This window comes from Apis dorsata, unplaced genomic scaffold (assembly GCF_000469605.1).
Source record: "Apis dorsata unplaced genomic scaffold, Apis dorsata 1.3 scaffold_83, whole genome shotgun sequence".
Classification (NCBI taxonomy): domain Eukaryota; kingdom Metazoa; phylum Arthropoda; class Insecta; order Hymenoptera; family Apidae; genus Apis; species Apis dorsata.
Window position 1 is genome coordinate 1,040,848 of NW_006263381.1, and position 11,152 is coordinate 1,051,999.

The 11,152-nt window shown below is 25.2% G+C and overlaps 1 long non-coding RNA gene across 1 annotated transcript in view; it reads right to left on the reverse strand.

Moving 5' to 3' along the window:
- Positions 1–5,287, reverse strand: part of LOC102679609 — a 9,229-nt gene extending 3,942 nt beyond the window's left edge. The window contains exon 1 of the long non-coding RNA XR_421086.2: positions 3,717–5,287. This is a non-coding gene — a long non-coding RNA (uncharacterized LOC102679609). The remainder of the gene's footprint in view (positions 1–3,716) is intronic.
- Positions 5,288–11,152: the final 5,865 nt, after the last annotated feature.

Below are 11,152 nucleotides of genomic sequence, written 5' to 3' on the forward strand. Positions count from 1 at the left end.
CACGCTCCTCTTCTAATTCGTCAAAATAATTGTAGGTTTAACACTGACCTCGATCCAAAGGAAGAAGGCGATTTACTTTTTGCGCGAACCTTATGCTATCTTAATAAGCGGCTCGCACGTAAACCAGGAAATTTGTAGCTCGAACGGATCCATAAAGCAGCTGCGTCATTTACAGAGGACGAATTTTTCCTTATATTTCGTAAGAATAATATTAAGAAAATCACTCTCTTATAACATCTCTATAACATCGGAAAAATTAAATAAAATGCGAATCGTGATCATTCAAAATTGCAATTCGTTGATCTGAATTTTTATCTGTTGTTGATATCTTACTGAGATCAACGTATTTATATTTCTTCTTTTTTTTATCTGGCGCATTTATATACCTTGATAAAAATAAAATGATAACAACAATATAAGGAAACATATCGTGTATTTAATTCAAATATCGTTTCGCAAATTCTATTTTGAATATAACTACGTCGATTCGAGCGATAAAAACAATTCTGAAAATAATATAGAATATAATTACACTGTTATGATGAAATTACTATCCTAATCTTAATTTACTTTTCCACTTATAATCTTATTTTATCGCTCTATTCTCATTTTCTCGCCAATATATAATTTATAATTATTTTTAAATATCCTCAAACTCGAAAATTTCGATATTATTTCACGACTATTCTATTACCGTCATACTTACGTACACGCAGTCAGAATGCAACAATGCACGACAGAAAACGTGGAAAATTAACGAGCCTCAATTATAGAATAACGCCAAGTTGCCAATCCAAGAAAAATAGGGTGAAATGGATGGAGATTCTTCTGATTTTGGCGCTGAACCCGTGGAAATTCGTTCGAGTTTTTAACACGCGCAACCAAATCTCGTTCGAACTAATTCTTAAGTAAAAAAAGCTTACTTATTATCTTAATTAGATTAACGGGAGTGAGAAAACGAAGAGAAGGGAAAAGAGAAAATGTTACGTAATCGTGCTTTGTTCGTTGTGTAATCAACTTTAAGGAATTCTTTCCCCGTAGGGAATTAACGAATCAACACTTTGGATATAGAAAACTGTACAATTCGAATGGAGATAAAAGAAGAAAAAGAAAAAGAGAGAGAGAGAGAGATTATTCCTTTAACTATGAAGAGTGAAGAATAAATTGAGCAAGATATATGATTTTATTTGAAGGAATAAAGCCAATGATCTTGGAAATCTTTGGAATGCCTCCACTTCCGGAACGCGCCATCCGAAGCCATTTATTTTTTTTAACAGCTATAATTTGTTTCGATCGTTCCAACCGTTTTAAAAATTATATATCTTTATTCGTGCGAAAGACCCTGTACAATTATACTATAGTCGAATTTAATTCAAAGATAAGATTAAGTTTTAAAAATGAAATTAATAATTGTATTATCTTTCAATAGATTAGTATGATGCTGAAAAAAATTAAAAATATCCTATCAGTTCTAAATTCTAATACTGAAATGGAAAGATATATTAAAAGAGACTTAAATATATGAATGTTCATAAAAAATGTGAATTTTCTAAAATAAAAAAGAAATATATATGTGGATAATGCTTAACGAAAAGATACAATCGAAGAATTTAAAATAAAAACGTAAAAAAAATAGATATAGGAATAGAAGTAGAACGGTGAAAAGGAAGTACGATGTAGCTGTTAAAAGTGCCTAACGTATCGCGACAAAATGCTCAGTCTGAAGCGTTTACTTTTCAGAGGCTACAAAAGATATTTTAATACGCATGCTCTGACCGAGTATGATACAAAAGAATGCTTTGCTTTTGTTGCAAAGGAACGTTTTAGACTGAACGAATCGCAGACTATCAAAATCAGATGAAAAATACAAATATTTATTAAAATCTATAAATGATATTTGATAAAATAGTCTCTTCAATCAATAATAGAAAAGAAAAAATTTTTATTAATTGAATCGTATATAAGAAAATTATTTTTACTCATTTAATTATTTATAACTCGATTGATATTTGATATATATTTTGATATATTTATATATGAGCAGAAATTCTATTTCTATATTTTTCTTGAATATAAAATATAATTTTTTCTCATACGACAATGTAACGAGAATGTTTAACACACATATTCGTAACGATTATTGCACAAAACGATTCAAGATTCACAAAATTATAAAACAAAGTTATAAAACAACAATCACTGATAAATAAAAGAATTTAACTTTGTCAACAAAATCGTTTTCGATTTATCGTTTTATTAATAATATATTTAATGGCCTTGAATGATTTTGTGGGATAGGTCATTGAACTTAATCACTCGATGCTATTATTCTATGCTGATTTATCTAATCTAACCTACATTCGTTGAATTAAACGTACCTTAACTGCTACTATTCGTTCTAACATTATAAAAAATTTCTCTTTTAGATCTTAATTTATATTAAAATAATGTTCATTATTTTTCATATAAATTAAATGTATGAACAAAAAATTAATTCGACAAAAATGACATAAATATAAAACAATTAACTTACAATACTCTTTATACGATACGATATAAGATTTTATTAAAAAAAATGAGGTTGACCTTGACCATCCACCCACGGACCAATTTGTTTCCAGTGTATTTAGAAGCAGCTAACAACCATAGAATAAATTTTCAGTTCAGTTATTTCGTATTCAAAGATTGACTGCTTTTGCAAAGATTGACTCGAGTAATAGTAAAGATTTTAATAATGGTTTATGTCCCATAATTTAACTCGATTCAATAGATCGGTTAATTTTCCTAATTGAAAGATTTAGAAAACTTAATGATTCACGATCACCGTTCCGGGAAGCTACGAACCACGTGCTTCTGTTTGGATGACAGTCAATCAGTTTATCAAATGGAATGGCCAACATTTGACCCGGAAACTATGAACCTTCGTTATCAGTGTGCAAGGAGAACGAACTCGTGGTACCACGTGCTGCCGTTTAATAATCGCCTACCGGGTTTTATTACGCTAAAAAGAATATATATCGATCTTGTGTAGTACACGTCGTGTAGATTTCGAAGAAATGTCGATGACAATCATATACGTTTGCTAGATGCCACAATTACACGATCGAAAATGCTTGAATAAATTGCACTTGAATTGAATTTTCATATATTTAATTTTGAATTTTCAAATATTTGATTAAAAATTTGACAATCTAAATAATATTACAAAGATATTTTTTTACATTGTGTTCCGTATGAAATATCATATTAAGAATTTTTTTAATAAATTATTAGAAGTGAAAAAAATTATTTTTCGAATTTTGTAAGAAAATAAAGTTTTTGAAAAATAATAAAGAAAACATAAAAGAAGCGTATATCAATTAACGGAAAACGAGATTATTATTATCAATGTTAGATACTGGTCACAATGTAAAGAGATACATTAACCTGGTATAAAATTAGATCTTTGATAAAAGAAATTGTACTCCATTTTATTTCATAAAGCTTTTGTTTCTCATAAGTAAAAAATACGAAGAAACTAATCGATTTATATTTTATTGTAGTAGATATAATTAACTTTACTCGAATATACAAAGCAATTACTATTTTTAAATTTGTTTGTTGAATTATATGTATTTTGTACTTTTGTACAAAAATAATTTATAAATTGTGTCATAGTTTTGTGGCAATGACAATGACATTGAACCAAAAATATTCATAAACAAAGAGAAACATACCATGACGCAGCGACACTTGTTCTTCTAATCCTTGTAAAAGTCACAATAGCAGTTTCGATCCTCGAAAATATCAAGATGTTCTCATTTGCCAAAACATTTACAACACACCACGTATCATCATCTTATATTTCACAATATCAACTTTAAATAGTCTCGCGTATGATAAAATTTAAGTTGATCTTCTACAATTCATTCAAATTTTATCGGGCCGAAAACGCTCGAGATTAATTTGTTTCTTAAAAATTCTTCAATTCATATAAATTTTTTGATATTGGACACTTTTATATGATTATTTTTTATACATAAAAATAGTTAATAAATTCAAATTTTTAAACAAAAATTACTGATAAATGTTTAAAAAAATTTTCTCATAATTTTTGATTATCCGATTAAAATTTCCATATCTTCATAATTTTTGATAGATTTTTAAATCATCTTAAACAGAATATTAACTTAATGCAATATAGAATTGCAGAATCAATCGATCGTTCTTATTTAAGATCAAGTCCCGTTGAACAATTTTTTGACATCCTGCGAAATCCTGTCGCCATCATGGATGCAACAATATGACACATTTCACGAAATTTCAAAAAACACTGTTAATTTCATTAATTTTCCATTATACAAAGATTTTACTTGATTTTTATCGCAAGAATGATGTTTAAATAAGATTTCTTAGATATCAATCCAAGATTTTCCGACTCTTTTATCTTCTCTTGATATATACGTACGCATATGTACGCACATGCACACACATGCAAAATCGTACCGTTAATATCCGTCCATTTTCATCGGGACTATTTCTGTTACCAATGACCGATCGAACAGACTGTTTTGTTTACTTCCAGACCGTTATGAAAAACAAGCGTATATCCGGACTCGTTCGCTGACAGAAGCAAAGGACGAGAAAGGAAAAAAAAGACCGGTTATTCGATACGGCTTCGCGAATGACTTATTTCAAATGGATTACACGAGTTGTGAAGAATTATGCGAATAAAACTAATTTAATTCGATTATTTATCTTTACGTTGCAACACGATTCATATTCCGCACGTATATTTTTTACGTAATATCAACAATCACTGGACATTTTCATCAACGATTGTATATAAAAGATTTTAAACATAAATCAGAAGATACTGTTCGTTTACACTGACGTTATTGCCGCAACAATAAAAGTTATTAATAATCTTCTATCGATTAACCGGTTAAACAAGGAAGAGAATAATCAAACATTCGATTGTTTCGACAAATCGTATCTTGGAAAAACACTTTTCTTTTTTCTTTTTTATCTTTTTTATTTCTTTATTATTAATTAATGCTATTAAAACAAGTGTCAACGTTTTAAAATTATTTTACTTCCCGATACTGTTTTTGTTCCGGTTAACCTCACTCTATCACATCGAAGTCTCATACGCGTAAAAGTTCGTTTTTCTCTAATGAAATGGTCGTAACGGTGTCGCGTAGAGCGCCTCGAGTGCGCACATGAGGACGGCCGAACTAATACTGATAGCTGGCAATGCTTTCGCCAATGCATACGACTGTTGCCTCCAAGATACGAAGTTCTTAGCCTCTGCTCTTACCCGCGTCTTTCCTTTATATACAAATGCGCTTTCTGTACGATCATCGGGGAACCACGCGTTAATAACACAATAATTTATTGATAATCTCTAGATAATAAAAACACTTTTATTTTTTATTATTTAGTAAATCATTATAGTCATATGACAATCATATTTTTTTTTTTTAATACCAAATTTTTTTTCGGTCATGAATATTGATATTTATTTTATTTTTTCAGATATTAAATTTTTATAAAATTTTTTTTTAAATACAAATATTTTTTATATTTTATATGTTTTCTTAAATTATATATAACAAATTTTTCTTCTTTCTAACATACGAAACAATGAATAAATAATATTATCATCTCTCTCATAAATGCCGATGATATCTGTTTATACATTATTAATATATACAATTATATTTTTAAATAATGAAAATGTTTTCCAATGCGCAGCATTTTTTATTTATCAAGAAATTAAATTATCTCATAAATAAAAACGCGTAATTTCCTTAAATGTTAAATTTTTCTATTAGAATTTAAACGCATTCGTGGAAAAATCATTCTTACGCAAGATGATATTGAATATTTTTTCCTGATTTATATAACTTTTTTCCTTTAATTATATAGAACTCCCCTTTTAGAAATTAACATTTCAAGAATATTTTAATACCGGTTGCATCTTTAAAGCTTTGTCTGATAATTTTATCTGATTTCATAGAAAACGTGTCGATAATTACAATTATGATCATTTATACAAGATGAATGATAAAATTTAGCATAATTGAAAAACAAATTAAGTCTTTGTTTTTTGAGAACAAATATCTATATATAATAATATATATACAATTAAGGAAAATTTTCAAAGTCAATTTTCTTGAAAACTTTTATTTAAAATTTTTAAATTTATTCTATTTTTGTTTGTTTTCATTGTAAAAAATAACCACGTATATAATACTTAAATCAAGAAATAACTAATTTTAATTTTCATATATTATTTTTTTATCTGAAAATTATTAAAAGTTGAAGATAAATATATAATTCGGTAAAAATGATGGAAACATTGCGTAAAATGTAAAAATATGGTCAACGATGCAGAAATTGCAATTACGACACTTTGACATTTGGTAACCAAATGTTTTTATATATAAGCTATTTATAAAATCCCTATAAAAATCCCTTACAAATATTTTTCCTTTATATTTGAACTTGAGTAAAATGTTATGAACTCTCTGAATATACTAAAATTAATTAAATAATTTTACCAAAGTTAATTTATATATCCTTGATAAAGTAAAAGTGCTCTTTGAACAAATTTGTCATTCTAGAAATATTATTATCACCTGTATCTATTATCTGTACCAAATAAACAAGATAAATCCTCAATATAATTTTGAACACATCTCCACTATTATCATTATTTACGCTGCTTTTGGATTTTTTGATCTTTTTTTATCGTTTCAAAAAAAATAATAAATCGTGTCAAAAAATGTCTTTTTCAATCGTTTTAATAAAAATATTGTATCGATATTTTATCCGAAATAAAACTTGAAATCGAAAATTAATAATGTAACGAACAAAGAAGGATCCGTCGAAAGATATTTTAGAAAAATATCTGAGAAATAAGATATCCTCGTTTTTAATTCAGATCTTCGAGTTTCTTGAAACTGATTTCACATGCAAAACGTCGAACTAAGTTGTCACGAGCTCGAGACAAACGACTTATTTGCCGGGAAAACTTATCAAGCTATATTTAAATTTCATACCTGAGAAAACTCGAGAAAACAATTCACACAAAAATCTTTTGCCAATTTTTATATATTATATCCAAAAACAATTAGAGTATATACACATAAAGATTTTTTTTTTTATATTTTGAATAAAAAAACTTTTAAATCGACATACACCATTGTACACAATGAAATTTTATTTGAAAATTTATTTTTCTGTATAATCGATTTATGAACGTGATATTATTTAAACAAATAATGCAAATGGATACAAAAATTTTACAAAAATTTTATATTATCGTTCAATAATTAAATAAATTTTGTGAAAGATCACAATGATGATTCGTAATATCGTAATATTCGTAGAATAGTATTGTAAATATAATACGTAAATATAATACGTATTCACATGAAACATATTATACATCTGTTGAATAAATCTATACGATTTCATGTCAAATATTGAAATATACAAATATGATTTTATTTCAACAATCAACAAATTTATAAATGATTCGATTAATTTACTTATTTTCTTTTCGATGAATTAATATTAAAAAATACGAAATATTTAATAACAAAAATATATATATATATACGAAAAAAATTTAAATAACCGTGAAGATTAACCGTTAAGATATCCTTGATAATTTTATAATTTTATAATGATTATACAATAAACTATTTGTAAAAATATTACGTAATCACAAATGACAATCGTAAATTTCGGCAAACTTTTGCGATGTAATCGAATAAACAATTTGTAAAATAAATAAATAAGAAAGTGAGAAAGAATATTATACGTTACATATTATTAAAATAAACATTTAAACTTGAAAATTTACAAAGTATATATCTATATTTCGTATCTGCATTATTCATTATTTATCGTTATCGTGGATAAAGATATAACAATCTTGTAGATATATATTTCATAGTCAATTTCAATAGGTTAATTACAAAAAAAAAAAAAAAGAAAGAAAATATAATAGAAAAATAAAGTATATATAAAAAAAAAAAGAAAGAAAATATAGTAGAAAAAAAAAGTATATATAAAAAAAAAAAGAAAGAAAATATAATAGAAAAATAAAGTATATATAAAAAAAAAAAGTAGAAAAAAATATTGAAACGATATACGAACAATATGCAACAATTAGATAAAAAAAGATAATAATCTTTTTATCAATATTTCAATATTTGTTGAGTTTTAACAATATAATGAGAAAAAATTTTCGATAATATAACGTTATTAGATTAAAAAAAATATATGATATATAAATAATTATTCAAATAAATGTAATAAATTACATATAATGATTAAATTAATTTTGAATTAAAAGTTAAAATAATATACGAAATAATATACTATGTAAAATTAAATTAATCTATTTATAATCGTTTTCGATTTAACAAAAGTATATCTACTTATAATAATATAGAATAGTCTCGATAAAAGGTTAAAAGCGTGATAAGATAAGTCGTGGCAGCGAACTTTGCTGATCATTCCATAATTTTATAATACCTATACAAAAATTACCTATATAATTTCTGCGATGAGCAAATAATATAATATTCGCGTATTTATAATAATAATAAAATAATATTTCATCGATATTTCGCTTATGAATAACGATTCCATTGATGAACCATGGACTCAGAACAAATATGTCGAGAACCGTGAAACTTTTCTTAGCAATTTTACTTTTCCATCGTCACAAATGCACAATAAGCGTGATAAATGCGAAAGATCGAAAATTATTTAAAATATGAATAATTAAAATTGTGGATGATAAATAAAAAAATTTCTAAAATTTCTTACGATTATGAAAATTCTATGAAAATTCTAACTAGAAATTTATCTATTCTGAGTTTTGAGATTGGACCTTTTACATCATTCTTATTACATAATTATTACATTAAAAAAAAAAAATCTATATTCTTAATTAATTTGACATTATCACAGGGGGAAACAAAATTCATCGAAACTAATCATTTAATCTTGAGATATTTATAATATCAATCGTACACTTTGGCGCCATAATTAAAAATATATTTCTGTAAATATAAAATTCTGTCTTTTAAAATGAGAATGGCCTTAAAATAAAACTGATTTGAATGAAGTAGATTTATTAGATGCGCATTTATTAGATGCTTTGGATTTTTTCCAAAATTAAAGAGCATACGAAACAACAACAATCCTGAATATTATATCTTATAGGAGTCCAAGCTTTAAATAGTTAAAAAGGATTCAAGCGCATAATCCCTCTTTCCTCGTCGCTCAATTTCCCTTACTCCATTAATTCCAATTAATTTTCGAAAGAAAATATCCGATTGGATAAAGTGATATTTATCTTAATATATGTACATATAATGAACAATTGTATAAAACTATAAAATCTATAAAACGAAATCTATAACTTGAATTTTGTCAATTTTACTTTTTTAATCTTATAATTATTTATCTTACAGTTTGTTTTTTTTACAATCTTTATACTTCTTTATCTTATATTATATAGAATTCGAATCAAAATATATTTTCATCCATTTTATTTTATTTAATTAACTTGCTTGACTCGTCCAATATTTCAAGAGATTAAGAATATTTCAGAAATTGATCGGTTCAACTTCTGAATGATTCAAAAAACAAGATTATAAAATCAAAAGATTAACATTTAATCTGTGATAAATTTGAAAAAAAAATCGCGAGAATCACACTATAAATGAGAAATACATATTTTTCCTTTGCTTTACTACGTGAAATTCTTAGGGATCGAAGAATCGTGTTTTCCAAAAATCTGAAAATTGCGATTCAACGAAACGTGTTGTAACACGATGAAACATAATTAGGCCGTGGCAACAAGAGAACGTTAGAAACATTTAAAAAAAGGCTCTTCCTTGTCGAGAAAGAACATGAAGATCCCTCGAGATCCCTGCATTGCGGATCTTCGTATCGCACGGGACGCATTGTTACATCGTGATCGTCTTTTTGTTCATGAAAAATGAAAATCGCGAACAATTTTCAGAATTGATCGAAAATTCGATAATATCGTATTAATAATTCCCGACTTTTAGATTTTTTTTTGTATGTTTTTTTCACTTTTTTATTATGTATCCATTATACAAATAATTCTTGTACGAAATTGATAAAAATACAGAAATAAGTGAATTTGAATCAAATTGACCCATATAATCAAAGTTGATTTAGTTGAGTGATCAAATTATTATGATTATGAATGGAAAATTAAATGTTAAATGTTATATTAAAAATTGTTAATAATTTGTATGAATTTTAAAAAACTTAAAACTTTCTTATTATTAAAAAAATATTCTATTTCATTTGAAAATTATATTATAAATTTCTCTAAGAGAATTTTAAACGATATTTAAATTTTTTAAACGAAGCAAAACTACTATAATTTATTACAGAAAAATGAACATTTTTCAAATCACAATTTGCAAATTATGAGGATATATTTTTTTCTTCTACTAATTAATATGCAATATATAATACAAAATATATATATACTATATTATATATTATATATTAATTATTGGAAAAAAAAATATCTGGATCATAGACGTGCTTTTTGCATAATTACGTCAATGATCGTATTAATAAAATTTCAACAATAATTATTCAAATAAACTTAAAATAGTTATTATTTCTTTATTATTATTATTATTTCTTATGTCGAAAAATATTAAATAATAACATTAATTCTTTACAATTCTAATATCTCTAAAAAACTTCTAGATAATGATACAAAATTACATATATTTTTAATTATATTACAAATAAATTAAAAAAAATGTTAAAAAAAATTTGACATTGAAAAAATTTAATTTCTAACAAAAAAAAACTATATGAATAGATTCTATTTCTATCAATATTTTTATAAGATTTAAAAGATTCAAAGATATGATAAAGTGATGAATCACAATAAAAAATCATACATTACCAACTAGTAGTAATAATCCATGAATGAAGAATCATTAATTTCTAACCTAATCACATCTAAATCATTAAATAGAATCTATAATGGAAAAAATGGAAACATTAAATTTTTTTAAAAATAATAAAGTATCGAAAAATTAATTATAAAATTTTAAAATTATATATTATAATTATTTTTAAATTTATT